The sequence below is a fragment of the Nerophis ophidion genome, linkage group LG16 (genome assembly GCF_033978795.1).
Source record: "Nerophis ophidion isolate RoL-2023_Sa linkage group LG16, RoL_Noph_v1.0, whole genome shotgun sequence".
Classification (NCBI taxonomy): Eukaryota; Metazoa; Chordata; class Actinopteri; order Syngnathiformes; family Syngnathidae; genus Nerophis; species Nerophis ophidion.
This window is the reverse complement of record NC_084626.1, coordinates 15,363,234-15,370,552: the sequence shown is the minus strand read 5'-3', so window position 1 is coordinate 15,370,552 and position 7,319 is coordinate 15,363,234. Positions and strand designations below refer to the sequence as shown.

General features: G+C 38.9%; 1 long non-coding RNA gene across 1 annotated transcript; it reads right to left on the bottom strand.

The window, feature by feature from the left end:
* Positions 1 to 5,561: 5,561 nt before the first annotated feature.
* Positions 5,562 to 7,039, bottom strand: LOC133535648 (uncharacterized). The gene is made up of 3 exons (XR_009802273.1): positions 6,949 to 7,039; positions 5,808 to 5,882; positions 5,562 to 5,627 (listed from the first exon to the last, which is right to left on the bottom strand). It is a non-coding gene; the product is annotated as an uncharacterized LOC133535648 (long non-coding RNA).
* Positions 7,040 to 7,319: the final 280 nt, after the last annotated feature.

Sequence of the window (7,319 nt, the reverse complement as noted above, 5' to 3'; positions counted from 1 at the left end):
GTATAGGCGTAATGTGATCAAACTTTCTTGTTCTTGTCAAAAGTCTTGCAGCCGCATTTTTTACCAACTGTACTCTTTTAATGCTAGACATTGGGGGACCCGAAAATAATACGTTACAGTAGTCGAGGCGAGACGTAACAAACACATGAATAATGATCTCAGCGTCTTTAGTGGACAGAATGGAGCGAATTTTAGCGATATTACGGAGATGAAAGAAGGCCGTTTTAGTAACGCTTTTAATGTGTGCCTCAAAGGAGAGAGTTGGGTCGAAGATAATACCCAGATTCTTTACCGTGTCGCCTTGTTTAATTGTTTGGTTGTCAAATGTTAGAGTTGTATTATTAAATAGAGTTCGGTGTCTAGCAGGACCGATAATCAGCATTTCCGTTTTTTTGGCGTTGAGTTGCAAAAAGTTAGCGGACATCCATTGTTTAATTTCATTAAGACACGCCTCCAGCTGACTACAATCCGGCGCGTTGGTCAGCTTTAGGGGCATGTAGAGTTGGGTGTCATCAGCATAACAGTGAAAGCTAACACCGTATTTGCGTATGATGTCCCACCTGGGGTATTCATATGGATATTAAAGTCCCCCATTATGATTATATTATCGGCGTGTGTCACTAGATCAGCAACGGACTCTGAGAATTCATTGATAAAGTCCGAACAGGGCCCTGGTGGGCGGTAGATAACAATAACCGCTTTTTTGAATGCTAGGGGAACAGTGCCCGAGGAAAGTGATAAGTTTATAATATTTAGCACTGATGGACCTAATAATACAAAGAGATCCTTGATCAGTTTCCCAGGAAGAGGGTCAAGTAAACATGTTGTTTGTTTTATTCCATTTACACGTTGTAACAATTCCTCTAATGTTATTTCCTCAAAACGAGAGAAACTATTTTGGAGGGCAGTATCCGCCGTATATACCATCGTATCAGTGTTAATAGAACCCCGTTGTAGCTGGGACGCATTGTCTTTAATCTCCTTTCTAATGACTTCAATTTTCTTACTAAAGAATTGCATAAAGTCATCAGCTGAGTGGGTGGAGCTACTGGAAGGGGTCCCTTGTTGGGTTAGCGATGCTACCGTACTAAACAAACATTTAGGATAGTTTTTATTACGGTGGATGAGATTTGAGTAATATTTAGCTTTATCTAAGGTAAGCATGCGTTTATAAGTTATTAAACCATCACTCCATGCTTGATGGTGCACCTCAAGTTTAGTCGTGCGCCATTTGAGTTCCAGTTTTCTACATAATAATTTCTGAGCTCTAGTTTCTTCTGTAAACCACGGGGTACGCTTTTTTGGAGCCTTTTTTAACTTTAGCGGTGCTATGTTATCAATGGTTTCGCGCAGGGCGTCGTTAAAGTTGTTAGTGAGGTTATCAATAGAGCCCCGAGGGCAGTAGGTCAGCAAAAGTTGTCGTTGTGGCCGTATTAATGTTGCGGCTGCTATAGCAGTTATTATTATTATTAGTTTGACGAACATGCGTCTGAACCTCGAATTTTATAAGGTAATGAATAACAAATTAAGAACATGTTAGACATGTTAAAAAAGAGTACCGTATTTTTTGGAGTATACGTCGCTCCAGAGTATAAGTCGCACCTGCCGAAAATGCATAATAAAGAAGGAAAAAAACATAAATAAGTCGCACTGGAGTATAAGTCGCATTTTTTGGGGAAATGTATTTGATAAAATCCAACACCAAGAATAGACATTTAAAAGGCAATTTACAATAAATAAAGAATAGTGAACAACAGTCTGAATAAGTGTAAGTTATATGAAGCATAAATAACCAACGGAGAAGGTGCCTGGTATGTTAACGTAACATATTATGGTAAGAGTCATTCAAATAACTATAACATATAGAACATGCTATACGTTTACCAAACAATCTGTCACTCCTAATTGCTGAATCCGATGAAATCTTATACGTCTAGTCTCTTACGTGAATGAGCTAAATAATATAATTTGATATTTCATGGTAATGTGTTAATAATTTCACACATAAGTCGCTCCTGAGTATAAGTCGCACCCCCGGCCAAACTATGAAAAAGACTGCAACTTATAGTCCGAAAAATACGGTAATAGTGTCAATATGGTGAATGGAATTGTCGAATTAGATACGTGTTCAAGTCATTCAGGCAGGCAGGAGTCTCCTCAGTGGGAAATTTTGGGACATTACAGTTAAATGTTGTCTGTCATAGAAGACAAATATGTACAGAGGCGTGGCGCAGTGGGGAGAGTGGCCGTGCGCAACCCGAGCATCCCTGGTTCAATTCCCACCTAGTACCAACCTCGTCACGTCCGTTGTGTCCTGAGCAAGACACTTCACCCTTGCTCCTGATGTGTGCTGGTTGGCGCCTTGCATGGCAGCTCCCTCCATCAGTGTGTGAATGTGTGTGTGAATGGGTAAAATGTGGAAGTAGTGTCAAAGCGCTTTGAGTACCTTGAAGGTAGAAAAGCGCTATACAAGTACAACCCATTTATTTATCATTTAAGTATGTTTGTATCTTTTATTTTTTTCGTTTTTTACTGTCATGTTTATGAAGAAATGTCCCGACACGCTTACAATAACGTTGTTTTCATTGAATCCGGTTTGGCTTGGTGTTTAGTCGGCGTTTCCACACGTCCTATGAGAACAGCAAGCTGAAAAAGGCAGGTTCTGGCACAGTGACAGTGGAAGCAGCAATATGTCAGTATCTTCAGCTAGTTCAGCTCTTGTCAGAGCTAAAGCAGAAGCCGACGAAGTACGAGAGGAACCACCACAATATTCAATCACAGATTGATTTCAACAGCATTCCGTATCTCCAGCTGGCTCCCCTCATCAGTGAATAAACAACCGTGTGCTCCAACACAAACCACCATCAACACCTGGCCTCTGGATGAAGTTAATCCATACATGCAACCCGGTCCTTATAAAACAAACTTTAAAAGAGATAAAGAATCCCACTTACCCACATCAAACTTCAATAAGCTAGTTAAAGCTCTGACAAACTTTGAAAAGACAATCTAGCTCTCACGACAGGTTCCGCCAGCCAGAATGCCGTCTTCAGTTGAACCGTTGAACCCAGTATTTGGCAATACGAGATCTCATCACCTCAGAACTGTACCACTTTGCCAATAAGCCAAAAGATTATCATGCATGGGAGTCCTCATTCAGTACAGTGGTTAGCGGCGCTCACCTCACATCAATCCAAGAACTAGACCTCATGATCAAGTGGCTTGGTAAAGAGTCTGCATAACATGTGAGATGCACCTGCTCAATGTTTGTAAACGGCCCTGAACTGGCTTTACACAACGCATGGGAGAGAGTGCATGAATGTTATGCTGCTCCTGAAATAATCAAAAAATCACTCTTCAATCGGCTAGACAATTTCCCCAAAATTTCAAATGAAGACAATGCTAAGTTACATGAACTGGTAGATCTGCTCGTGGAAATTCAAGGTTTCTAAGAGGACGGCGCTGTCACCGGAATGTACTATCTGGATATGTCACGAGGAATTGGACCAATTGTGAACAAGCTTCCTTATAGACTTTAGGAAAAGTGGAAATCTTCTGGGGTTTTGTAAAAAGAGCATAATGATGGTCACTTCTCTCCCTTCCACACTTCTGTGTTTGTGTGTGCTGCGAGGCAAAGAAACGAAACAACCCCAGTTTCACTCACCAGTACAATACAACTGACAAACACATTGCAAGAAGTTTTATCTCCAACAGACCCATCACAGTGCACAAAACGGACGTTTTAACAACTAGTAGTGACCCCAATAAATGCTTTCCTCTACACAACAAACCACACCTTCTTAAGAGATACAGAAGACTGGGAAAAAAATCCCTGCATGATAGAAATGTCTTTTTGAAAGAAAAAAAAGAGTACCCAGTGGGCACAGAGACGTTTAATTAACGTTGAAACAACGTTACTCTCCCGTGTTGAAATAATGTTGGATTTGGGTTGAAAATGAAAGTTGGATCATCGTTTAAATACCGACGTTGAATCAACGTCAATGTTTCAACGTTGATTCAACTTTCAGTTTCTACCTAACAGAGACGTTTAATCAACGTTGAAACAACGTTACTTTCCCCTGTTGAAATAACGTTGGATTTGGGTTGAAAATGAAAGTTGGATCAACGTTTAAATACCGACGTTGAATCAACGTCAATGTTTCAACGTTGATTCAACTTTCAGTTTCTTCCTAACAGAGACGTTTAATCAACGTTGAAACGTTACTTTCCCCTGTTGAAATAACGTTGGATTTGGGTTGAAAATGAAAGTTGGATCAACGTTTAAATACCGACGTTGAATCAACGTCAATGTTTCAACGTTGATTCAACTTTCAGTTTCGACCTAACAGAGACGTTTAATCAACGTTGAAACAACGTTACTTTCCCCTGTTGAAATAACGTTGGATTTGGGTTGAAAATGAAAGTTGGATCAACGTTTAAATACCGACGTTGAATCAACGTCAATGTTTCAACGTTGATTCAACTTTCAGTTTCTTCCTAACAGAGATGTTTAATCAACGTTGAAACGTTACTTTCCCCTGTTGAAATAACGTTGGATTTGGGTTGAAAATGAAAGTTGGATCAACGTTTAAATACCGACATCGAATCAACGTCAATGTTTCAACGTTGATTCAACTTTCAGTTTCGACCTAACAGAGACGTTTAATCAACGTTGAAACAACGTTACTTTCCCCTGTTGAAATAACGTTGGATTTGGGTTGAAAATGAGTGTTGGATCAACGTTTAAATACCGACGTAGAATCTACGTAAATGTTTCAACCTTGATTCAACTTTCAGTTTCAACCTAAGATCAACCAACAAATTATCAACGTAATATCAACCAATATATCAATATAATTAAAGACAACACAACATAGTGCATATATAGCTCCAGGCTGAATCCTGTTAATGCAAAATTAAAATTAAGTACAAAGAAAATGGAGAATGTCAATCGATATAATTATTTATTTAGCCTGTGATGCCCATCCTATTCCTCCCTTTCGTCCAGGGGCATATTTCAGTTTATTTTTTGATTGATTGATTGATTGATACTTTTATTAGTAGATTGCACAGTACAGTACATATTCCGCACAATTGACCACTAAATGGTAACACTCGAATAAGTTTTTCAACTTGTTTAAGTCGGGGTCCACGTTAATCAATTCATGGTAATTTATGGCAACATGGACCATCGTTTCGGTCCCCTTCTGGGTATCCAAGACATTAGCTGTAAACAGGCAAAAAGAATACAAATTAATTAAGGGTGCATGTGATTTACCCCAATCAAGTTAATGTAATTATTAAACACACACACAAACTCACCTGTGACTACATCGAGCAGCTTCGTCTCGGCAAAGGCAGTTTTTCCCCCTCTCCCCATTATGTTCAGATTGGACATTAATTCATTTGTCATGAGCCTGAAATTGAACACGCAAGTCATACATGCTGGCCAAAAAGTACGGAATTTTGCATTATTATAATTCCCGATCTAGCACTCATAGATTAGAATTTGGGTCTTACATGGCCTTTATTTAATATATATGTAGAGAAAGAAGAAAATACCTGTCCATGATGATGCTTAAACAGCTCTTTAAGTCATATCCACCAATCTTTGAGAGCCTGGCTGTCTGCAAATATACAAAAGAATGTGTTTAGCATACACTGGGGGAAGAGGCTGGCAAACACATAAATACATTCAAGTATAGGGCCTGTTTTATCCACACGATTTCATAACCTGAAATTTTTACCTAAATACAATAATATTTCCGATGTAAAAACAGCTACACAATTATGTTATAATTACTTACCAGCAAATCTTTCTTGCTTGGTTGAGTTTTTATCAACTCGTCAAGGTCGAGTAGTTCCTCCACTGTCTCCAATTTCTGCACATGGAAGGACAGTTTTATCAAAAAATTATCCTTTTTGGTATTATATGTATCATAGCAAGTGTACTGTGTCGTTCCATATATGCATAAACTGAAATCATTGGTACATTGCTTTGCATTAACGTTCTGCTTTTCAATTACCGGTAGTGGTACATGTACATAGACTTAGGGGAGGACCAGATGTAACGTGGGGGAGGGGATGTTTTTTTTGGGAAAAAGAAGATTGTTTAGCAAAAACTGAATAATAAATAGTTTGTTCTCCTGACGTATATAAAAAAAAAAGTTTGCTCCTGTAAACTCTGCAAAAAAAAAGTTGGTTGCCTTCTTGTGCCAAGAGAAAAAACTTTGTACCCCCCAAAAATTTCAGCGCTCCGTGCAGTCTTTTATTGTCAATCATAAAACATGTGAAACAAAATCTGTCTGAATATTTTATTGACATATATTTTAGTATACATGTTGGCCAACAAGTCAACAGTGAAACCATTTGGAAGTTTCAATACTTGACAAAAGCTCTTGTAATAGCAGTACTGGCCTTATCAGTGAAATAAGAAAATAAGTAAAGATCATAGCATTTAATATTACATGGATCCTTTTATGGGCGGCCCGTGGACTTGCCTTTTGAGACAAAGCCTTGCTAACAAGTCAAACTAATTAAAAAGTACCTGTACTTAAAATAAACTGGCAACATTTTAAATAAACATTAAAATGAGCCAGAAAAACCTAACTGCCATCCAGACGGGTGTTTTGAAGATCAAAATCAAGAGGAAGTAAATTAATACAGTGACTGGCGCGGCTGTAAAAGACAATTGGTACAGAACCAAAACAAAAAATGTTGTTTTGTTTTAGCCTGAAAAAACAATTGTTTGCTTTTGGGCAGGTGGGGAAAAAAATGTTAGTGGTCTGCTTGGGGAGGAAAAACAAAGTTTGCTCAGGTCCAGTTTATACAGTCAAAAAAAACGTTGAGAATAGGCATGAGATACATTTCTCGTTACCCTGCAACCCTCTTGTGAAAGGGCCAAAATTATATCGATATAAATAACCAGTATTATCTCAAGGTACAAACCTGAATCTTTATGGACGTCGATGGTTTTCTTTGCCGTGAAATAGTTCGATTTCCAATTCAAATCTTCGCTCTTCATCTTGCTTGCTGGATTGGAAAGGAAGTACTTCAGCACTCATGCGCACAAGCTTGGCTTTTAGTTCACGCTGCCATCAAGCGACGGTTTCGTTGAAAACTGTCGCAAATGGCCGATGCGCGGGCAGAATGTTTGGCAAGTTGAATTGTACACGTTGAAACGACGTTGAAAAGACGATGTCCCCCAATGATGAAAACAAACCAGATTTGCAACATATGGTGTGGTGGGGTCAGTTGGTTGTGATTTGGTCAGGATATGGTTGAGTGACGTCGCGACGTAATTTCAACGTCACCTTGAC